Source organism: Pongo pygmaeus, chromosome 6 (assembly GCF_028885625.2).
Source record: "Pongo pygmaeus isolate AG05252 chromosome 6, NHGRI_mPonPyg2-v2.0_pri, whole genome shotgun sequence".
In the NCBI taxonomy this organism is placed as follows: Eukaryota; Metazoa; Chordata; class Mammalia; order Primates; family Hominidae; genus Pongo; species Pongo pygmaeus.
In genome coordinates, this window is record NC_072379.2 from 45,133,241 (window position 1) to 45,158,444 (window position 25,204).

The 25,204-nt window shown below is 39.9% G+C and overlaps 1 long non-coding RNA gene across 1 annotated transcript; it reads left to right on the forward strand.

Annotated features, from left to right (window-relative positions):
* On the forward strand, window positions 1-25,204 carry LOC129041404 (uncharacterized). The gene is made up of 3 exons (XR_008503860.2): window positions 1-147; window positions 22,731-22,829; window positions 24,715-25,204. It is a non-coding gene; the product is annotated as an uncharacterized LOC129041404 (long non-coding RNA).

Genomic DNA, 25,204 nt, shown 5'->3' on the forward strand with positions numbered 1-25,204 from the left:
CACTTTGTTGACCAGGCTGGTCTCGAACTCCTGGCTTCAAGGGATCTTCCTGCCTCAGCCTGGACAGCCTGGACTCGAGGGAATCCAGGCTAAATGATGGCCCAAAGCAAATAACCATACTGAGAGGTGAAGATTTAGCTTCAGAAGGTATGTAAGACCAATGTGCATTGCAAAGCCAAATTACAAATACATATAAAATAACAATAGATGTGATTGTTTTTCACTTAACTGCATAATAGGAAGTCTCTGACTTGAGTGATTTGAAAGCTTTGGAAGTAATCCTCTGTATAAGTTTAGAGCACTGATTAGAAAATTCTGTGTTTGTTTGAGAGAATATGTAACAATTTTACTGAGCAGAGAGAAAAGAAAATCATCCCTTTGTCAAGCTTTTGGAAATCCAGGGGCAATAAAAGTATTCACATCTAGCTAAATGTGGGAATTACTAATGATGATAAAACAATATTATTTAGTGATATGTATCTGAAATATTTTCTACTTTAAATTGTGAATAATAGTAATTATTATCTCCTTCATTTGTACAACAGTTTGTACAACCTCAAACTTTTTAAGCACGCTGAAATTTCAGTTGATTTTTTTCAGCCAGCATGGGAGTGAGATAAAGCAGGTATTAGTTTTTCATCTGTAAAATGAAGTAACTGAAGCTCAACTAGTTTACTTCCCTCCTCCAACAAGGTCCCTTTTTGTTTCTCTATGATTTTATTTTAAGGTTAAGGAAAATGAGAAGTTAAGCAACTTACTTAAAATGGCTGAGCTAGTGAATGTGGAGAAGAGGGAGAATCCAGGTCTTCTATCTCCCAGGTTACAATCTTTTAAAATGACCACCCTAGGCAGTGACTTGATAAGGCCCCCATTGCCACTGGGACGAAATCCAACGGTGATGATTCCTGGAGCCCATCACTTTCTCCAGGGATTCCAGGGAACATGTTTTGCCTTTCCAAAATACTGCTGCAGGGATTGTAAATCAACACAACAGGTTGTCAAGAGCTGCTAGATTAAAAAATAATAATAAAGCAAGAAAGAAACACCAAAAAGTTTAGTTTGAATGCATGCTTGTCTTGAAAATTATTTTACAAAGACTGAAGCTAATTCAATTGCCTGTAATGACTTTCTAAAGCGAGCACAGCCCATGAGCGAGCCTTATCACGATCGTCTTTTCTAATTGGCTTTATTTCCATGGCAGCCAGATCCTTCACACATAGGACAGGGCCTCTTGCTTACCCTGGAGGACACACAGAATCCGGGTCCTCACATGGGGTGGCCAGATGTCCTAGATTAACCAGAATGACAGGGGAGCTGGAGCTACTGTCTTGTTGTGTGCAGACATTCTGGAGGGATCGTCCTTCGAGCACAAGGCTCTCAGAACTCTTTGAAGGGGAGACACTCATGTCTTTCACCATTTTGGTCTCAGGAGGATGAGGAATGAATCTCTCAGGCCCAGCCCTAGGGAGTACTTGATTGCTTTTGTTTAAAAGGAAATGTTTCCAGTTCTATAAAGAGCTTTTCTTTATTTCTAAGAAGAAAGGAATGATACAACTTTACACATTTTGTAAGACTCCTAAGGGCGGGCATTCCTGAAAGTTTGCCACTTGGGATAGATTACTAAGAGATTCCAGGGAGAGAAGGAGAGAGGGAGTCAGGGACAAAAGATACTGACCCACAGGAGATATTGTCTTCTGCACAGTAATAGCGGGAAGGGGTTCTCAGGAAGCAAGAGCGGAAATTTGGGACGGGGGCAGAAATTCCAGTGTATTGCTAGAGCGCCATCTATTTATAGGGCCCACAAGGCACTCTTGAAGTTGTCATTAATCACCGCTTCTCCTTCTGAAGAAGAAATGTGTTTTCTATAAGCCAGTTCTTATGAATAGGGCTGATTACAAAGTCAGACATGAATTAGTGTGCAGTCCCTAAAGTCCCTGAATGCCACACCAAGGCAGGACTTTTAAGTGCAATTATAACTTCTGGAACCAGCATAACACGATGTTCTGCATTTGAAAATCTGGGAAAGCATCTGCATGAATTTCTTATTCCATTTGCTATTTGCATACTTGCAAAATGTAAAAACCTGCTTTGGCATATGTCAGAAAAACTACAAAATCCCTCTCAGAATAATGGAAGTAAAAAAATATAAAATGCAGTGTAAATATTTGGGTCAAAAGCTTGACAAAGGCAATGCCACATTTTTCTTTCATTTTATTAATAGTTTCTTGCTTTTCTTAGCACAGTAATTTCAATGGACAAGCAGTTAGGTGAAAAAGTATCGATTTCCCTCACTTACTACGGGAATTCTGCTCTAATTAAATGGCAGAGCTAAAAGTTAGCCTTTGCCAACCGGATTTTAGTGCCAGTTAAACTCCTAGTAGGTTTTGAGTGGCCCATGGGTCTATATTACCAAGCCAAAACTCCTCTTGAGTTTCAGTATCTCTTCCCCTTCCCACCTTCATCCCCCTCCACCGCTACAGCTCCTTTCCGTAGCCGCCTCTGAATTGCAGTGGGTAATTTTTCTAAGTCTCAGTGAAGGTATAAGCAGACTCATTTTGCTGCTTTTACTTTGAAATCTCAACTTGGTAGATTTGCTATCAAATCTGTAGTTAGATATGGGTTCTCAGGGGTAGGGGATAAGGAGGGTAATTAGTTGAATTTTAATTTTTTTCTTTTTGAATTACATTTCCAGGCATATAGACAATAAAATCCTTGCAAACAAAGTCTAAGACCCTTTTGTATGATCACGAGTGGACATAAAGTATAACTTTTGAATGAATAACAATGAATGAATGAGTGAATGGGAGGTTTCAGAAACCCCACAATGAAAAATTCCTCCTGGCCTCCCTGTGTGTGGCTATTTGCTGAGCACATAGGTATCACGTGCCTCCGTCATGCCAGGTGCTGTTCTGTGCACCATGAATAGGAAGATGAACTGGCTTTTGTATTTGAGAAGCTAATTCCCTCTTGAAGATGAAAAGCCTGTAAATGGTTATAATGCCAGATACTGGAGGCCACAGTGGAAGAGTGGGTGGGAGCTACCAACAGTCACCAGGAGAGACAGCAAGATCCAGGGGCCCTAGATTAGCTCTTAGCAGTTAGGTCCACCAGGAGGTTGTCCTCAATCAATGGGCTGTCACTTCTGCACCAGGACATTGGCCAGAATAAATGATTAGTGCAGTCTCTGGGGCCATGGGCTTTCATAATAGGCAGGGTCATGGTCTACCCACACTATTTTTAAAATAGTCTATTTTTAAAATAACCTTTTCCTTAATTCCAAATGTAATGCCATACAGGTTCATTGTAGAAAACTTGAGGCCACCCATCTGGTAACTCCTGACTCTGCTACTCTTGCTAGCATGCTTTATAAGTTTCAATTATTATTAACAGTGCTGATTGGGCAAAAAGTATGCCCAATCTATGAACTAAGCAGCTGCCTCGTTGAGGTGGTTTGGTGCCAAAGCTCTGCCCGGCAGAGATGGTGATGATTAACTCGATAGGAATTTGATCTGAAGAGTTGACTGTTGAGAGTAAGGGCAGAGACAGGCTGAGAGGCACAGGGAAAAGTGGAGGCACAGAGATCTGCTGGCCCAATATAATGGAAGGTCATGACAAAGGAATCAGTAATTCTAATAGCTGAAATTGATTAAGTGTGTATTATGTGTCAGGCACTATTCTAAGTGCATTTTACGTATAGTAACTCACTTCAAAGTTCACAATAACCTTCTGATGAGAAAATGGAGGAACAGAGAGGTTAATTAATTTATCCAAGGTAACACAGACAGGAAGTGGGAAGGCTGAGCTATAAACCCAAGTAATCTGGCTCTGGAGTCCAAACTCTTATCATTATACCCCACTGCTTCTCAATGGAATATATAAAAATACATATTTTTTTATGTATGTATGTGTATATGCATATATGTATGTGTGTAAGTTTATATGCATACACTGATATTTTGTCAGTGAAACTGGCCAGAAAGAGGGTGACCAGATAACCTCCATCAGTACATCCAGAAAACTCTTCAGGTTCCTAAATCATGTCTCCTTGTCCCGGTAGCAGCTGCTACTCCTAGGCTCCTGCCAGACTCTTGAGTGGGTGACGAACTACCCTATTTTGTCCAGAATGTTTCTGGTTTCAATATTGAAAATCCTCTGTGTGGTTGGATTCTCATCTTCCTCATTTCTACCCGCTCGTCACAATAGGACTCTGCTGATTAGAAAAGCCTGACTGTCTCTCTTCTTTGTAACCTTAAAAAGCTTGGTCAGCATCCCTGCCTTTGAACACTGAATTCCCTTTGCAAATCCTTTCCCCTCAGACCCTCACCACTCTGCTCTTCCTTTCCTTCTGATGGTACTGGAAAGGTGGCAGAGTTCCCGTTCTCTCCCTCCCCTGTCCCTACAGGATTCCCTTCAAGCATTGCTCCCCACCCCTCATGTGGTAGCAACAATGACTTACCACACCTTGGCAAAGCACTTTCCTCATAAGTCGCCTCACCTGATCCCCTCTGATGACTCTTCAGCTCAGAGGAGGGAACCCATTTGAGAAAACAACCTCAAGGTGTGTCAGTTCCATCTTCCATCTGATGCAAAAACTCCCATTCCTGCATGGCGGATCATACTTTTCATTTTCCACAGAAGCCACCAAGAGTAAAGTTTGTACCAGTAAACTAATGGTCTCCATGAAGGGAGCAGAGATCACACAGAGTGGGAAGAGGGATGGATTCAGAAGCTGACCTGCTACACAAGGGAATGGAGAATGTGGGTAGCTCAGTTCAGGAAAATAAATGCACTCACAGGCCAGGCGCGGTGGCTAACGCCTGTAATCCCAGCACTTTAGGAGGCTGAGGTGGGCGGATTATGAGGTCAGAAGATCGAGACCATCCTGGCTAACATGGTGAAACTCCATCTCTACTAAAAAATACAAAAAATTAGCCGGGCGTGGTGGTGGGCACCTGTAGTCCCAGCTACTCGGGAGGCTGAGGCAGGAGAATGGCAAGAACCCAGGAAGTGGAGCTTTCAGTGAGCAGAGATGGCGCCACTGCACTCCAGCCTGGGCGACAGAGCGAGATTCCATCTCAAAAAAAAAAAAAAAAACACCCACAGTCCCTTGGATGCACCAGGTTTTTAACCTAGAAAGATGACTAGCAAACAAAGTGTGCCTGGGCACTGCTAGAGAAAAATATAAGTAATAGTTTTCAGAAGCAATGTAATGGCTTCAGGGAAAACTATAGAATGGTAGTGCTATGGTTTGAATGTGTTCCCCAAAGGTGTGCATGTTGGAAACATAATTCCCAATGCTACTGTGTCCGGAACTGGTTCCTTCTTGTGGGTTCTTGGTCTCGCTGACTTCACGAATGAAGCCGCAGACCCTCGTGGTGAGTGTTACAGTTCTTAGAGATGGCGTGTCCGGAGTTTGTTCCTTCAGATGTTCAGATGTGTCCGGAGTTTCTTCCTTCTGGTGGGTTTGTGGTCTTGCTCACTTCAGGAGTGAAGCTGCAGACCTTTGTGGTGTTACAGCTCATAAAGGTAGTATGGACCCAAAGGGTTAGCAGCAGCAAGATTTATTGCAAAGAGTGAAAGAACAAAGCTTCCACAACATGGAAGTGGACCCCAGCGGGTTGCCACTGCTGGGGCTCCGGTGGCAAGCTTTTATTCTTATTTGGCCCCGCCCACTTCCTGCTGATTGGTCCATTTTACAGAGTGCTGATTGGTCTGTTTTTACAGAGTGCTGATTGGTGCGTTTACAAACTTTAGCTAGACACAGAATGCTGATTGGTGCGTTTTTACAGAGTGCTGACTGGTGCGTTTACAAACCTTTAGCTAGACACAGAGTGCTGATTGGTGCGTTTACAATCCTTTAGCTAGACAGAAGAGTTCTCCAAGTCCCCACCCGACCCAGAAGCCCAGCTGGCTTCACCTCTCACTACCATAATGGGAGATAGGGCCTAATAAGAAGTGATTGGGTCATGAAGATACAGCCCTCATGAATGAATGAATGTTATTTGCAGGACTGAATTAGTTATCATGAGAATATGCTGTTACAAAGTAAGTTTGGCCCCTTTCTGTCTCATGCGCTCGCTTCCACCTTCTGCCATGGGAAGACCCTTGCCAGATGCCAGCCTCACGTTTTTGGACTTCCCAGCCTTTAAACCATGAGTCAAATAAATGTTTTTTTCTCTATAAATTACCAAGTCTTTGGTTTTCTATTATAGCAACAAAAGACAAACTAAGACAGGTAGCAAGAGGAACTAAAGGGAGGTCTGAAAGGACCGTAGAGGTCAACACCCTCATTTTCCAGTTGAGCCACCTGAGGCATAGGGAGAGGACAAGACAAGGATCTAAATAACAATGGCTGAGGTGGAGGCAGTGCACATCCAGCACGGTGCATGGGCAATGAATAAAGTGAGTTGCAGATTAAAGCTAATTTGACCAATCATAAAGAGTTGTTGGAGGAGACACATGACTGGAAGGCAGCAGTGCAATTGCATGCTTTCTACAAGGCCAATTGGGGCAAGCATCCAACCTTGATGGCACAAGCAGAAGGGTGTCCAGTGGGTTGGGGGACACAGGAAAAAGAGAGCAAGGAACTTCACCTTATTTGTTCTGGAGACTTATGATCACTGTTTTCAAATACAAGACATGCTCTTATCTGGAAGAGTTAACAAAACTTCTTAAAAGTACGTGTGTTCATTATATTTATTGCTTAACAACTTGGAAAGATATTAAAACTTTTGTAAAAGTGACTGTTTCTACCTGAAAGTAACACTATTAACATTTTATTTAAAAATTTCCAAGTGTCTTTTATGCCATGCACATTTTTTAAAAGTTCAGGTCATATTACATGTGCAATTTTCTATCTTATTTTTAATACTTAGCATATTATTGGTATTTCTTCATGTTATTGAAAACTTTTCATAGCTATTAAGAACCAACATAGCCTTACATTGAATGGATAATTTATAATTTATCTCATAATTTCTGTAATAGATATTTGACTTATGTCATCAATATAATTGCACTGCGACAAAAAGCATCACACGTTGATCTTTATTTTCTGTTTGTAAGTAATTATCTGGTGTATATTCCAAGAAATAAAATTATTTGGCCAGAAAACATACTGTTTTAGAGTTGTTGATACAATTACAAAAAATCTTTACAAAAAAATTGTAAAAATTAACACCACCACAGCATTGCACGCTGGTGCCCATTTCACAAGCCTTCATCTACAAAGACCTTCATCTATAATAATCATATCATGTATTTGCTAATTTTGTAGATGTAGCTTTGTTGTAATTTTAACTCATTGATAATAACTGAGGTTGAAAATCACAATATATAAGAACAAATGTCATGCAAGAAGAGGTGGAAAGCCTAAGAGACCAATCACATAAATACAAGTTTTAAATTTTCTTAAATGATCTCTTCTTATACTCTAAAATAGTACTCTGTTTATCCACATTAGATGGAGCCATAGGGGAGTTCTTTTAAATGTTTAAGGGACAAGTAGTTGTAATTGTGTGGAAGAACAAAATTTGAGGAAAAAATCAGAAGTCATTTGTTATCCTACCAGAGATGACACAAACACCTAAAAAAAGTAACACATACACACACACAAAGCTGAAGGTAATTCACTCATAAACACAGATATTAAGTTTATTATTAAAATCCAAATCCAGAAATTCATTTTTAAAATACCCCCAAAAGCCGACTGGGTGCTGTGGCTCACACCTGGAATCCCAGCACTTTGGGAGGCCAAGGTGGGCAGATCATGAGGTCAAGAGATCGAGACCATCCTGGCTAACATAGTGAAGCCCTGTCTCTATTAAAAATACAAAAAATTAGCTGGGCGTGGTGGTGTGCACCTGTAGTCCTAGCTACTCGGGAGGCTGAGGCAGGAGAATCATTTGAACCTGGGAGGCAGAGGTTGCAGTGAGCCGAGATTGTGCCACTGCACTCCAGCCTTGGCGACAGAGCGACATTCCATTAAAAAAAAAAAAAAAAAGCCAAGTAAGATTTATATAAGATGGCAAGGTAACTTAGTATTCAAAATTGATTAATTAATTATATTTCTCAGTCAAGAGAAAAAAAATCCTACGATTATCTTAATTGATATTGAAAAGGCATTCAGTTAAATTTAACTTCAATCTTTTAAAAATTGTCAAATAGGGATTCATGAATACATCTATATTGTAATAAAGACTATATATCTCAAACCCATATCCAATGTAAAAATTAGTAATGAAATATTTAAGATGCTACCATTAAAGGCGGGGAAAAAAGATGCTCACTTATCCCACTTTTATTTGACAAAAACCAAAATAAAATTATACATACTAGAAAGAAGACATATCATCATCCCTAGATAGTATGGTTGCAGAAAATCTAATAGAAAATCTCTAGATAGTATGGTTGCAGAAAATCTAATATGAAAAACAAACCAATCAAACATTAGCTTGGATACAATAAGTAAATGAGAGGGCCAGTTACTTTGCCTTTTGGGTTCTTTGGTCTTTTTTGTCTTTTAGGTACTTTGAAGTGTAGCCAGTTCTCACCGTGATGGCCATTTTACTCAACAGTTCCAACCGTAGTATAGTGATTCCAAAGTCACTCCACTGACTCAATGGCTCTTCCAATGCTTGCCTCCTCATAGGCTGCTGGCCAGTCTATAGGTTTCTCTGCAATTCCTGGACCAATGAGTAATGTAATTGGTAGTATGGAAGTCTTATTTGTAATAGAAACAAAACATATAGAACATCAAAGCCTGAGCCTAAGATACATAAAAGACTTGTACATTTGAAATTTTAGAAGTATAAAGAGACATGTTTTATTATATAGAGAGAACTCTCTTATTTGGAGAAAAGAAATGTTAAGAAAGCATACAAAATTTTTCAAGTATTATGGTATAAGTGGGTGAGTTTTCCAAAGCTGAAATTAGTATCTTTTAGTATGAGATTTTGATGATGGAACACAAAATGGAATTTCTGGTTCTGAAAATGACATTAAGCTCATGCATTGTGCCAAGCCAACAATGGCCACACGAAAAAGCCATGCGGGTGGTAAGAAGAGGGTTAGATATGCTTCAGTGTGGGCAAATGGAAAGAAATGAATTTAGAGCAAAGTCATCTAAACCTGACTCATAAGATAATGGAAACCAAATTACCAGCTATAAGCCAGAGAAAGGAAGTAAGAGAAACTGACTTTTTCCTAAATTCACTGGCTTCTGTATTAAAGTCACATGTAAAGGTCAACACAATTTTCGGTATCACTGGGAAGGGCACAAGAAAATAATAATGGAATGCTTGCATTTACTGCATGGTCATTCAGCAAATATCTAATGAGTGTCTCCATTGTACAAAATGGCCCTCAGTAGAGACAGGCCACTGGAGCAACAAAGGGTAATAAAGGAAGCAAACAGCACCCTGTGTTATGAGGAGATGGCAAGCAAAATTGGGACCAGCAGGTGGTCGGGTAGCAGGGAGTCAGCAAACAAAATAATTATGTTATATTCTCTATAGGAAGGTATGAGTGCTGGCCAGGCAAGGTGGCTCGCACCTGTAATCCCAGCACTTTAGGAGGCCAAGGCGGATGGATCATTTGAGGTCAGGAGTTCGAGACCAGCCTGGACAACATGGTGAAGCCCCATCTCTTCTAAAAATACAAAAATTAGCTGGGCAAGGTATGCGGGCACCTGTAGTCCCAGCTACTTGGGAAGCTGAGGCAGGAGAATTGCTTGAACCCTGAAGGCGGAGGTTGCAGTGAGCCGAGATCTCACATCTATACTCCAGCCTGGGTGAAAGAGTGAGACTCTGTCTCAAAAAAGAAAAAAAAAGGAGGTATGAGGGCTTAGCAGAAAAATAAAGCAAGGAAAAGTAAAACATGTGAAGAATGACAGGATATCAAGAGGTCAGGTTCTGGGAATTTTTAAAAGAAAGAGACATGTTGATGTTTTTGATGTAGGGTAAAAAAGAAAACGGGAATCAATTCTGGCTAAACATTTTGGGCTAGGTAACTAGAGAATGGAGTTGTCTTTATTGAGATGGCTAGGTCAAGGGAAAAAATAGGTTTAGGAGAGTATCAGGAGTTCACTTTGGGACATGGTGAATTTGAAATGTGGTTAAATAACCTAAGATGATGTCAACTAGGCAGTTGGATTGATGAGTCTGGAATTCAGGAGAGAAGTCTCAGCTGAAGACATACCTTTTGGAGTAATTGGCACATGGGTGAGATTGCCAATAGTGTGGATATACAGAGAGAAGAGAAGCACAAGGACTGTCCCTGGGCACTCCAACATGAAGATGTTGGGAAGATAAGGAGAAACTGGCAAATGAGCATAGGAGGAAGTAGCCAGGGAGGGAAGAGGAAAACCAGGCGAACACTGTGTTCTAGAAGCCAAGCAAAGATGGAGTTTCAAGAAGAAGAGAGTCATCAACTGTGTTAAATGCTGCTTATAGGATGATAGAGGACCACTGATTGGATTTAAGAAAGTGGAAGTCCTTGGCCACCCTGATAAGAGACGTTTCAGAGCAGTGGTTAGGGTGACAGCCTGATTGGACCAGGTTTACAAGAGAATAGAAGGAGGGAAACTGGAGACAGCAAGAGACAGCTCTTCAAGGAATTCATCTATGAAAGGAAGGAGAGATACAGGACAGCAGATGGAGCATGAAGTGAGGTCAAGACAGCATTTTCTTCAAGATAAAGGTAAATGACAGCCTTTTGCTGCTCTGGAATAGCATGGTGGAAAGGGAAGGATTGCTGCTGCAGGAGAAACAGGAGAGGAAGGCTGGAGAAAAGTCTCTGAGTGAGAGAGAGCAGCATCTCATGCACTCATGGAAAGTAAGTATAATCCAGGAGCCTGGCCAGATCCCCCCAGGGAAAACAGGGAAATGGAGAAATGGAGAACAAAGCCACAAAAATAGTAGGTGGGCAGGTGCAGAAGGGAGCTTGTGGAATTTCCCTTCCCAATGCTTCTCTTTTCTCAGTGGAGTGGAAAGCAAGGCTATCAGCAAAGAGTGAGGCTGGAGGAGGAGGGTTTGGAAGTTTGAGATGAGGAGAAAATACAAAATAGTGGTCTAGTAAGTGGGAGAGTAAGTGGACTCGGGAGCACGTTACGGGGAGAGTTAGGGCTTTGCTTGAGGTTCATGGTCATGAATAATAAATGCCACCAGTTATCATGGTGGTGTGTCGTCATTCTTCTCAGAGCACTCAGTGACTCCACTGTCTTCAGAAAACTACGAAAGATCCATTATATGGTTGACAAGGGCCTTTAAGATCTTGCTGGAGCAATCTCCTCCAGCGCAATCTCTCTCAATACTCACCAACTTATGACGTTTTTTCCAGCCATTTACCCAAGTGCTGCTGCTTTGGGACTTGAAGTTCCTCTCCTTGGATCACCTCCTCTATTAACTATTTCTCCTTCAATATTTAGTTCCTCCATTGCCTCCTTTGGGAGGCTTTTCTAGAAATGTCTCAATGAGTTATTTGTTTATTATTAATAATTCTTCCATCTTCACATTTATTATACAGCACCTTATGAGGTAGGTATCATCATCATCATCCTTACTTTATAGATAAGGGAAAGGAAGGAAAGAGACATTAAGTAACTTGCTGGGCTCCCACGAATAGTGAAGATCAATGCTGGGAATTGAATGGAGATGTTAGATTCAGAGTTCATACACTTGTCCAGTATGTCATGCTGTTAGTTTTAGGTCAGATAAAGATGCTATCATTGCCACAAAGGGAGACTGAGCCAGCTGAATAATTCAGAGCTAATTCAGTTGACTATTATGAGGCTAAATACAACACCATGGAATTTGGGATTCTTTTTTTGTGTATATTTGTGCATAATGTGTGTATTTTTTTCTAGAATGTGAGTGTGGCTACCTCTGGAGGTAATTGCACTTATGAGATTTAATGTCCTTTCATGTCATTCTATTTAAAAGAATTTTGCTGTTAACATCTTACTGTGAGATCATCGTAGAAATGTATATACTGCCTACATGTTTTGATTAAGATATAAGCATTCAAATTTGAATTCTGAATACCTTCCCATGAAAATCCTTGGGGATGGATGTTCAAAATCCTTCTGGCAGCAGTTGCCTAATTTTCTAAGCTTATGTAGAAAGAAGAGTTTTTGAGGGAAAATCATATTCTCCTATAGTTAAAATCAAAACTGCACACATAAGAGCCAGCATACTTGACACGAGTACTTTCAAGACTTACTTCTTGGAAATGAATACATGTTTCTTAAAAACTTTCTCCAATGGCATGTCTAATAATAGTGAAATATAAACTATTTGGCTTTCTTAGGCAACTTCTTCCTAACATATTATCTAATGGCATTCATCTCCGTCTGCCCAGATCCTGTGTTTTCAGCACAGTATAATCTCTATGTAGCAATACCTTGTTGTTCACAGCTGTGTCCTATTAATATGCTCACTTACAGAACTGCCATGCTGCCCCACAAGCTGAGAGCCTGCCAGTGAGTGTATGACTCTAAAGTCATCACTATCCCTAGGACATGAAACAAAAGGAATCACATAGATGGCTTTTAATTTAATTTAAGCCACTGGAAAGAGAAGGGATAGGAAGGTTACATGAGGGCCAATGTTGACTGATTTTTAGATTCCATTTATAGTTTACCTTTTATTGGGCACAACAGTTTACATAAATTATTTTATTTAATATTCATATCAACATTCAGCTTCAGAGATTTTGTTTGAGAAACATTTATTAAGAAAACGAATAGATCCCAACATTCTGCTCTGCAATGAAGTGAATTTGAACCTCCATAACAGGTAGTCTCTGCCTTTGTAAAGATCACCATCTAGAAGGAGCATGTAGGGCCTTCCATCAAGTGACATACAATAGATATAAGCCCTTGAAGGAGTAGAATTGGCTGGGGAGGGAGCGTAAGAAAACTTTCAGGCTCACAAAATGTGGCTCTCTAGAGAAAAAATAAATGAGATTTGTCAATGTCATATGAAAAAAAATAGGTGTAAAAAAGAAGAGGAAGGGAGATACCCAACAAAATAAACAGGCTTCACTGATGTAACTCTGGGTGAAATTCCACCAGGTTCTCATAAGGTGGCCAAACTGCGCATCGTGGAGAAGCCCTGAGACCTCCAAGTCTGCTAAGTTGGATCCGACAGGGCTTTCTGCTCTTCTGGATGTTGAATATTAGGGCTTATTGTAGAATGTGTTAGCAACCCATTTGGATACGTGTCCAAAATAGACCTTAGAGAGAATGAAAGTCAGTTCCTCAGTGGAGTTCTGCAGAATGCTATTGCTTGATCTTCAAGATTACAGGTATCTCAAGGTTTTGTAAAAAGTGTGATAAATACCTTTTAAAAACCAAGCCATTTTATGAAGTGTGCCCTGACATTTGAGTGTGTGTTATGCACTGTCAATTAAACCTCTTCGTGTTATTGGAGGAAGATAAATTTATCCCACATTTGAGACGTTTCTTGAAACACAACTTTTAAAAATGATTTATTCAGGAAAACTTATGCAGCAAACATGCTGATTCAGTTGTTACAGGTGATGAGACAATTAGACAAATAACTTTTAAAACAATAAATGTGAAAATCTGTTAAGAGAGGTATACAAAGCAGAGGCTTTACAGAAGGTTGAGAATATTAAATCAGAGGAACTAATTAAGGTCTTACAGATGAGGTGTCTTTTGAAGGAGGGATCAAAAGTGATGGCTAAGATTTCAACCAGTAGACATGAGGACAGAAGTTCTTGTTATTCCAACAGTATAAGCAAAGGCATATAGGCAGGCAAGGTCAAGTCCACTGTGGATACAAGTAGGAAAGTTTTAAAAGGCTGGAAATTTAGGTTAGGGTCACACAAAAGAGGGCTCTGAAAGCCAGGTCAATGGTTTTAGTTTTAATTCAGTTGGCTGCTTTTATAGGGATGAACTATGAAACATGATTGGAGTAGCCCTGTTGGAAGACTAACCTGGCAAATGTCATAATTGGAAAAGAGATGAAGACAGGTACCCTGGTGACAAAACCATTAGGTGGGAAGATTGAGGATCTGAATTAGTTTGGGGGCAGTGAGACGGAAAGAAGGGAATGGAGATGAAGATGTGGCAGAGGCCTTGGAGCTTTCCCAGCTATGGGAAAAGATAAAAAGTTTTGAAGCTGATAGATAAAAACAAAGTCATATAGATATGACAATATGATAATGTGGCCCCTAGCAATGGCCTTGGCTGGAAAACAGACGTACAACATAGACCTAGAAGATTCAATTCAGTAATAGCTCCTGTCCAGGAATAAATATGGCGATGAAGAGAAGAGTTGGTATACAAGTGTTCAAATAATTCCTGAGTTATCTTCTTTTAATTTCAGGGAACTTGATTCAGTATTTTTAAATACAAATGAGTAAAATAAGGAGAATCAAAACATAATATGTGGATTATATCAGTGGTTCTCAAGCTCTGTGCTCAGAAGAACTGCCTAGGGAGCTGGTATAAACTTCAGACACTCAAGAGCACCTCTAAAGATTCTAACTCATAGGTTCTGGGTAGGTTCTAGAAATAAATAATATTCTCACCTATGCTAGATAATTACGAATTAAGTAATCAGAAAAAAACATGAGAAACAATGGATTATGCATGCAAACTAGTACCTGACACATACATGTAACTTCAGATAATTACAGTGAGTATTGTGTATCTGATGTGGCCACCAACCTTCTTTCCAATGGAAGCAAAGAGTTTCCCATCATGAGTAGCCAGAGGGTTAGTCTCTGACTCATCTTAATCTTTGTTCTCTTTCTGAATCATGTTTAAGCCATCCTCTACTTGTTTATGAACTTTGGGAGCTTTCATTCCCTTGACTGCTGTCTTTATAAGAATGTTGGCTATAGGAACTACTTATACTCCATTTACATATAGTTCAGTCCGTCTTAAAATAGACAATATATAAAACTGTGATCTGCTGCTGCTGCCACTGACAATAATGAGACCCTGGGGAAGTAATCTCACAGAGTTTACATTTTTTCATCTTTAAAATGAAGAGGTCTGACTAGACCATTTTTATGATCCCTTCTCTGATTTTATGGTCTTGTGAGTTATATTCTGGATGCAAATACATTTCAGGTTTAGAAGGAGTCTTAAGTGGGATTTTGCCAGTCCATCCTTCCAAATGTTGAACCTGCCCTGCCTTTCCTGTCCCTGTTCAGCATAGGGACTTCAGTTTCCCCCAAACAGCTCATTCCTACAGAGGGAAGAGGAATGGCTTCTGTGGCAGGACTCACTTAGGTGAAGCTGGAACGTATCTGTCTGTGTTGACTCTCACACTTCAGAGATTCACCAGCCTGAGGTATTCTTCTCTTATTTTTAGGGTTTTATGATCTCAGCAAATTTTTCTCCACAGTTTTAGATGAAAAATAATAATTTCTGGGCAAAGCACTGGGAAGACTTGCCCTGAGGGAGCTATAGATTCCTTTTCTGAGGGAGAGATGTTGAAGGTTTTTCAGTGGTGGACCACATGAACAGAAAACAGTGATGAACGGATCATGGCAATGTTTTATTAACAAAAAGAATGAGTTAAGGGAGTTCATGATGGGGTCTGAATATTAAATGGATTGAGGCATACGTGCATATTTCTTTTTTACTTTTGTAGTTATCTTTTATAATGGCCCAGTTTTATGCTGTAATTTTATGTACTCATTTCTTATCATAAGATAATACACCTTCAGAAAATAGATTATTAAAATGAAGAAAATTCATCTAAATCTTTCAAAACAGGAATGACTAATGCTTTAATATACATTATTTTAGTCATTTCTTTCTCTCTGTCTCTGCCCATCTCTGTTTCTTTCTCTAAGTGTGTGTGTGTGTGCCCGTGTGTGTGTGTGTGAGAGAGATAGAGAGAGAGAGAGAAAGAGAGACAGAGAGAGAGAGACAGATTTTATTTTAATGGGCCAATACCATAGATGCTAACCTGATTTTTTCCCCCAGGTTTTTTCTTTTTAGATTTATTCTTAATGGCAGTCTTGAAGTCCATCTTATGAATATATCACAATTTATTCATCCTATTCTTTTGATTTTAGTGGAGTTAATTTTAAATGGCACATATTATGTAATGACTAATCCATGCCTTGAATTTCAGCTGTGTGATCAAACCTAGCAGCAAAGGTCCTCAGCACCACATCAGGGCACTAGTCAGTCCTAACCAACCTGGCCCAGTTGAACAAGACGATCTACTTCCTCGGGTTTTTCTAGATTCTTTCAGTGGGCACCAGTGGGCCCACAGGCCTCATGTAGGGTGCCCAAGGTCTTGTATGACTTCCTCCTGGGGATTGAATGAGCCATACTAGCGGAGTGTAATACCAAAAGCTTTAAGCTTTATTGAAACTGCCACTCTCCCAACAGAAATGGCCTTTCTGACATTATTCCATCCCAGGACATGTGGGCTATAGCAGTTCTTTGGACTCCTAACAGTAAAGAGTTTTTCTGTCCAAACCGAGCAGCTCAAATTAAACCTTCCCTTTTTGTTTTTGTGAGGCTTACTAGCACATACTTAAACCTAGGGAAGAGACCCGTACATTAACAGCTCCAGTCATAGCAGTGGGAAAGATAAGTCCTTCTCATTCCAATAAACTATTGACAGGCTCCTCTGCACGTACATTTGTGCCTCTTGCCTTGTCCAACCGAGCCGGAGATTCTAGATCATTACTGCCTTGCGTGCTGTGAGCATCTCGTGACCAGTGTGGGCTCTAGCCCTTACAGAGACTCTCTTTGCACTTAACCTTTCTAAAGTCATGCTTATAAACCTTTACATTACAGCCTGGTTAGACTTGCTGATATCTCCCTGTGGAGTATGTACCTGGCTGAAAACCACTTGCAATAACTTTTAGCTAAAGTATAATAATACATGGGTCAGCTATAAGCACCATACCAGAAAGAAAGAGATGAAGGTCAAGCAGAGCTATCTTGGGAGTAGGTTGGACCAAGAACAAGAAACAAGTATGCTCTGCCCATCGTCTCCTATATCCACACAGCTGCCACTTCCTGTGAATTCTCCCTCTAAAACACCTCAAACTCATTCTTGTCTATTCATCTCTATTAACTACAACCCTTGCCCAGGTTACTACCTATCCTAGTCAGTTCAGGCTACTGTAACAAAGTACCATGGACTGAGCGGTGCATAAACAACAGAAATTTATTTCTAACCGTTCTGGAGGCTGGAAATCTGAGCTCAGGGTGTGTTATGACCAGGTTTTATGAGAGCCTTCTTCTTGGTTGCAGACTACCAACTTCTCATTGTGTCTTTACGTGGCAGAAAGAGGGCTAGAGAGCTTGCTGAGTCTTTCTCTCTCTCTCTCTTTTTTTTTTTTTTTTTTTCCTTTTATGAGACATAGTCTCACTCTGTCGCCCAGGCTAGAGTGCAATGGCACGATATTGCTCACTGCAACCTCCATCTCCTGGGTTCAAGTGATTCTCCTGCCTCATCCTCCCCAAGTAGCTGGGATTACAGGCACCCGCCACCACCGCCAGCTAATTTTTGTATTTTTAGTAGAGATGGGGTTTCACCACATCAGTCAGCCTGGTCTCGAGCTCCTGACCTCAGGTGATCCACCTGCCTCGACCTCCCAAAGTGCTAGGATTACAGGCATGAGCCACCACGCCTGGCTGCTGGGGCCTCTTTTATAAGGTCACTAATGCCAATCAAGAGGATTCCACCCTCATGGCCTATTCACCTCCCAAAGGTCCCACTTCTTAATGCCACCACATTTTAACACACAAATCTTAGAAACATGCAAATATCTAGTCTGCTGTACTACCTTATCTTGTCTACAATATTTCTACAGCTTCCTCAATTGATGTCTCTCAATATTCTTCTGTTACCACCCCATTCATTTCCTGCAGAATAGCTAGAGAGTAGTTGTTTTAAAATATAAGTCTGTTGAGAGGTCGAGAAGGGAGGATCACTTGAGGTCAGGAATTCGAGACCGGCCTGGGCAACAAAGCAGGACTCCAACTCTATAAAAACAACAAAACAAAAACCATTAGCTGGGTGTAGTGGTATGCACCTGTAGTCCCAACTACATGCGAAGCTGAGGCAGGAGGATGCCTGGAGCCCGGGAGTTTGAGGCTGCAGTGAGGCATGATTGTGCTACTGCACTCTAGCTTGGGTAACAGAGTGAGACCCCAACTATTTAAAAAAAAATCTAAGTCTGATTATATCCTTCCCAATAGAGTTAACACTCTGAACAGCCTTCTTCTCAAATCTGGCCTTCTCAAATCTGGCCTCGGCCAAATCTCTAGCTTCATATTGTGCCCCAATCCCAGATACAAACGAGGCTCCTTCTCCCAACTTGGAGGTTTTTATTTAAATGTCAACTACTCAGTGAGGCTGCCTTTGGCCATCTTACCGAAAGTTGTAACACCTGTCCCTCCCAACACAGGCCCTAGCCTCTTGGTAGTCTTTTTTGTTTTATTTTTCTTTTTAGCTTGTTTCACCTTCTAACATACTTTACATTTCATTTCCTTATTTTGTTCATTTTCTTTCTTCCCTTCCTGAATGTATGCTTCGTGGAAGTCAGGGTTTGTTTGTGGGTTTTTAAAATTTTGTCTATTTTGGTTATTATTTCATTCTGAGTACTTAGAAGAGTTCCTGGCAAATAGGAAATATTTAAAAAATTGTCAAATGAATATTTGTTGAATAAACTTCTTATTTTATAATCTAGACACTGGTAATATATATTTATAAGCAGTATTTCTATGGCACTCCCATAGCATATCTATAGGAGATGGGTGTGTTACGAAAAGCTTTGTAAGTAACAGTGCAGGAGAAGGAGGCCAGGAGTAAGTGTTTTCTTCAATACTCCTCCTTACCACATCTCCTAAGTTAAATCATATGATTAAAATTTTTGTATTATGCTCTACTTCATTTTTGCAATTTTTATCACAATCATGACTAAGTAACATTTTAATGTATTTTGTGATTATCTGTTTTCCTAATAGATTAGAAGCATCATGAGGTAGGGACCATGCTTGTTTAGCCCAGGGCCAATGATTGAATGAATAAGGTGCATCTTTTCAAGAAGCCATGAATAAGGAGGATGGGAGATTTCAGCCTGGAAAGTAGAAGACTCACAGGTTATGTAGCGGGTCTCATGGCCTCCTGTTCTTGCCTTTCCCTCAAGACAGAAAAATGTAGTGATTAAGGAAAAGTGTGAAAATGGTCTCCTTCCCTAAGAAGGATTCGATCCTCGTCTTCTGAGAGAAGCCACAGAATTTCCTGCCTCTATGTTTTCCCCCAGCTTGCTAGATTTCCATGTGTTAGGTCTTACATGAATTAAAAGGGAGATGACTTTGCAAGATCAATCCCTGGCCCTGGGTGGTTGTTCTTTTGCGTTTGAGAAGAAACTAAATACTTACAAGGGTTTTCACTTATCTTTTTACAAGCTCTTCAGACATTATTGAACAACAGTTAAGAATCCGATTTAAGAACTAGTATCAGAAACTGCTCTGGAATCAAAGCAAAGCAGAGGATGCTTTGCATGAAATCAGTCATTTAGAGGATTTTCTGCTGGTCTTGGGATAGCAGAGGGAGTTTTTCTTTCCTAATTATTCAATTCTTGCTGTAGAATCATGGTAAAAGTGTTTGCATTCTACTATGCTGAATGCCAGATGGTAGAAACTTATGAGGAAGAAAGTATTTGTGAATAATCACGCAGCCTTTTGATGGCCAGCTTTCATAGTCATCAACTCAACTTCTTGCCTTTTCCACCTACCACAACATGGCTGGGATCGTGAGTGGGAGCAGTAGCTGCAAGTCAGCTCAACTTTGGAAATCTCCTTTCGTGGGAATTCACCCAGTCCAGGACTGGCTCCAAAGCAAATTGCGGGACACATCTCAGGTGATTAAAAATGCAAAACCGAGAAGCATGGTGCCTGTGCGATTTTCTCAGCAAGGATTTGTTACCAACTCCTTGAGCACGTTTAGCTAGAGGGGATTCTGCTGACATATTCTTTTCACTGTTTTCATGAGTTTTGAATATTGAAACAGATTTTGCTGGGGATAATGGAAAGCAGACTTGGGAAACACTCTTTTTTAAAAGAAAATCTAGATCCGATCTAGCTTTTGATGTAGGGCTAACAATAGGAATATAATGAAACAAGCAAGTGGGATTATACAAGTTAGTTTTGTTGAGAGTATCTAAAAACATTTTCATTTCAAACCATTTTCCTTGAATATAATACTTGCCTTTAAAAAGTCTAGCCTCTGCCAAATATTTCCCAATAAAAAGTTGGCCCATTATTCACATTATGCTTGCATTTTGATTTTCTGGTCATTGGAAGAATGTTCCATGGACATCTATCATGTAGTCATCTTTGTTATTACAACCACATATTGAAACAAAATGAACAAGAGTAACTGGAACTGTTAGAATAGCCAGACCGCAATGAAAAAGTATGTTCAGGTTGCTCAAACCAAAGAAATGTCTAGATTCAGAAAGAAAGACCGTGATGTGGCAGGTCTTACTCCAAGCACTCTATGTCTACCAACCAATTTAAATGGAGCTGCAACCCTGTGAAATGTGGGCCATTATCAATCCCATTTTAAAGAAGAGGAAACTGAGGCCCAGTGATTAAGTAACTCATCCTGGGTTATATTGCTACCTAATAATAATAGCAACAAGTAAAACAATAATAGCTGGATGTGAAACCAGGAAGCCTCAACTGGAATTCTTATACTTAACCGCTGCTCATATTGCCTACCTGTATGATCAACAACGTACATCAGGAAAACCTCTGCTTGATCACATGGCTAACCACATACATCAGAGAAACCATTTTTTTATGAGAGGAATTATAAAAGATGGTGTTTTTCCTTTTTTATAGCATTCCTCATATTTCTTATCTTGGAAACTCAAGGACACTAAGAATCCTTTGTGTGAGTTAGGTGAGCATTTTAAACCTAAATTCCTTCACTTTCTCATTTGTGAAATAAAGTTATTGCAACGATAATGGTTGTGATTCCAGGTGTTCACTGGACAAGCCATTGAGCGTGTGCCTGTGTGGTTGAGAGTAAGGACTGCATGAGGGAGGGAGATGGGCATGGGCTTGGGTAGGAGGATGAAGAAGAACAGTTTTCAAAGAAAGAAAAAAATGAAACTGAATAACTTCTTGAAATGACAGTGAAAGCACAGTGACATCCCTGGTGAGCAGAGGGACCTTCATGACTTACTTCAGGTTTCAACACTTGTAAGTTTTATGCCATGTATCTACTGGTGGGAGTTGTGCATTACACCTCTGACCATTAGCAAGTGGTTTAGATGCATAAATGTTTTTTTCATCTCATCAGAGTTACACATGGAAGTAATTAGATTCTTCTGGTCACAAGGAATCCTGTTTGATATCATCACTTTTAGTGTTTTCCCCAAGTTGATCAGCAGAGGCGAATCTGCTTTCTATAGAAAATAAAGATATCTTAAAGACTGCAGATACTCAGGCTCTCTGGAGATATTTAGAAATTCTTTTCATGTGATTTGCAGGACTAATAAATAACAATAATCACAATTAAAGCAACAATAGTGTTATTTGGTAGGGCGCCTAATGGGCACCAGGCATTGTACTATACGGTTTATGTAAATCTATATAATCATCCCAAAAAACAGCCAAATGATACAATTATTAGCCACAATCAGTAAATAAGAAAAACGAGAGGCTTAGAGTGGAAATGGAAGAAAAAGGACTCAAATGCTGGCCTACATAGCTTTCACTACACACCATGCAATGCAGTTCACTCCAGGAACACAAGCTGCTAACTTAAGAAAACAAACCATTATCTTTTTTTTTTTGGAATACTGAGGTTTTCATTCTCTGGTCATCTCAATTTTTTTCTCCCTTTCCATTATTAATTTAAGAGGATTCCTGACTCCTGACCAGATTGTACAACAATAGCCCAATCGTAGTTACCCATGGTGTCCTTGGATCCATTGGACCTAAACCTGAGAGTTTAAAAAAATGCAGCCTCTTGGCCCAACCCAGAGCCACTCAATCAGAATCTGGATCTTAACCAGATCTCCAGGTGATGCACATGCACATTATAATTGCTGTGTTTTGTAGCTCTCCTTAAGATTAACTTGTCTTCACAATCTAGCCATGCCTGATCATCTAACCTTTATGCTTTCCCAACATCAATTCGTCTCTGTAGTGGAGCAAGTCTCTGCTCATGCCCCAGACTGCTTTTTCACAAGTGACTTTCCTCATGCCATTCCATCCCACCTGATGTTCCCTACTCCCTTTTGCCCCCTAATCAAAACCTGCTCTTCAAAGGCTGCTTCATGATTTGAAAGGAATCCCAAATTCCTCTGATAGGTGTTGCTTTACCACACATGGTGTCATTTGTTTGGTTTCGTGTTATTCCCTTGCAGCCTTCCTTGTGCAAACTTTGCATTACAAATATACTTGCCAACTCACCTAGGAATTAAGAGACAGCTAAAGCCTAAAGCACCCAGAGGCACATTTTAAAAGCCACTGATTGAGTTTATCTCTCTATTAGTCCTTCTGTCTCTTACAGTCTAGGATTTTACATTTAAAAACCAGCCACACTATAACTGTATTGATCACTATCCTGTAACGCCCAGGGCCTAGTATGTCATAGAATATAACAGAATTAGATTTGTGTCTTTATGCTGCTGATAATTAAGAAAAATATAACTGAGCACATTTGATTTTTGTGTTTCTAAAATCCGTACCACTATTTTAGATGAATCTGCCTTAACTGAGGTCAGCAAGCAAGTCGAAGCAGACCCAGAAAAATTCAGAGCATTTGGAAATGAAGTTGGAAGGCGATACATAGAAGAAGGTAGAAGCAATTAAATTACATGAATTATTTTTTATCATTTTAAGTAATTTAATAGACTTAAAACAGTTCAACTTATTTTTACCAGTTGCTTGCTTATGAGTTACAGTAGCCAGGTTCAAGTTCGAGAAAAAGTAGGGATGAAGTATCAAGTATTTTGATCATCTTTGTTAAACTATTTAACAGTTTTTCTTCATTAAAAAATAAAAATAGCAATTGAATACATGCAAATGAAGGAAGTATTAACATGCACACATAAAATTTACCACTGTTTATATTTATTTAGATTAATTTTTAATTCCCAATAAATCTCACTAGGCTCTTAACTATAAAAGGTAAAAACTCAAGTTTTGCCACTGCATGGACAATTTCATATCAAGTGGTCCTACCATTTTCTATACCAGTCCAGAGATTCTAAAATCATAGTTTAGATGTCATATTTAATTGGAATATATTTAGCAGTCATAGAATATTCAATTAGTTATGACTTAAATGAAATGGAATTTGTCTCACATGGCAAGATGTCTGGAAGCAGGTTGTTTCCAGAGTTGGTGAGCTCAGAAGCTAAGGATTCAAGAGGGGCTTCTCCGCAGTTCTCTTGACCTTGCCCTCATGGTTGGCCACAGAGGTCTCAAAACTATGTCCTCACAGACAATGTCCAAAGGCAGGAAGAGTCCAGTACCTGTACTGGGTCACTGTTTAAGAGTGAAGAAAATGTTGCTAGAAGTTTGTTCAGTAGAGTGCATTAATCAGGAGACCACACGACCATGCTCAAAATAATCACTAGCAAGAGGGAAGGAATTTACGTATTTGGGGAACATAACAAATATCAACTCTTCATCCTACCCTACTCCCACCCCCACTTAGCGTTGGAGGGAGATGCCTGGGATATAGAACTGTCCAACATCAAAATAGCATTGAGGTTTGATTAGAAAAAAAAAAAACGCAGTCTACTGGGCAGGCAAGCAACATAGCCTGCCCCAGATATCACTGGGTAAATGCAACTTTATAGATGACGACAAATATTTACACAAAAATCTCACAATAGCTCTTGCTAAAGAGCATGTTGATGATCTATGTGAATGAACTGAGGGGCACATGGATTAAATTTCCCCTAAAATATACATGGGTTTAGATTGTGGGGGGATGATCTTGGGAAAACATGTTCTGAGTTTTACCAAACTCAAACGTTTGAGAAAAAAATAGTCTCAGACAGTTGACAACCAAAAATATAGTGAGAGTTACCCACCCAGAATCCAATCCTAAGGGTGGTTTGTTGAAAGTTTTGAAACCCTTGTGGTATGGCCTCTGATGCGTCAGTGCCTCTGGCAACCTACAGCTTATTGTGATTGAACCAACCTGCAGCCTAAGCTCAGAAACAGGGCCAGGTTGCAAAAAGGATAAGTGGGCTCCAGTTGATTCATTAATTAACCCATGCATCCACTCGTTCATATAACAAAGTTTTTGCACTCTCCTAATACATAGCAAACACTGTGTTGTGTGATGGAGATTCAAAGACGGTAAGTCAGAGTCCTTGTTTGAAGAACAGTCAATTATAAGTGGTAGCCTATAGTGAAGCATGTCCACATGTAATGGAAGCTGAGGAGGGCCTGCCTGTGCATGCCTTGTGGTTGCAAGTGTACTGTTTCTATCCCGGTGTGTTTAAAACTATAATGCGAATACATGAGACTGGAAACGCAGGTTTCCAAGACATTTTCCCCTTTAATATATGAATCCACATGTATGTGAAAGGAAATTCAATCCATATGTTTCTGAATCATTCATACTTAAATCATCATAATTTGTTTTGTAAGAGCTGTTAAGGTCCAAGAAGCCTTTGAGGGTTGTTTTTTTCTTTTTTTTCTTTTCTTTTTTTTTTTGTCAACAGGAAGTTGATTGAACCAAGAGAGAATGATCCCTGATAGCAAAGAAGTTAGTGAAGGCCCAATACTATGAAAATATGAATCCATGAAATTCAAATGGCCTGTGAGCTTGGCAGACTCTACAAAAAATTCAAACATGTTGACACTGGTGCAATCACATGCCTCTTTTCCAGGATATGGCCCTTCTTCAGAATTCCTTCCCAGAGGTATTTGGATTATATGTGCCCAATTACATCTTCTTTGTGTGCTCACATGATGCAACAGTCCAAAGGCTAAAGGAACTGAAACTGAACCATCGATCAGGCCTATTGTGAAAATTGGAAAACTGGTCTTTCCCTGCTTGTAAATGCTGCCCCAAATGCCCCCAAACGACTGTTACAAAGTTTTCCTTGGGATTTAACTAAGATTCCTGGGGATTTAAGATACTGGCTGCCAGATTGTTAAAATGCATTAATGTTTATAGTGATTATGATTACGAGAACTAATAATAAATAC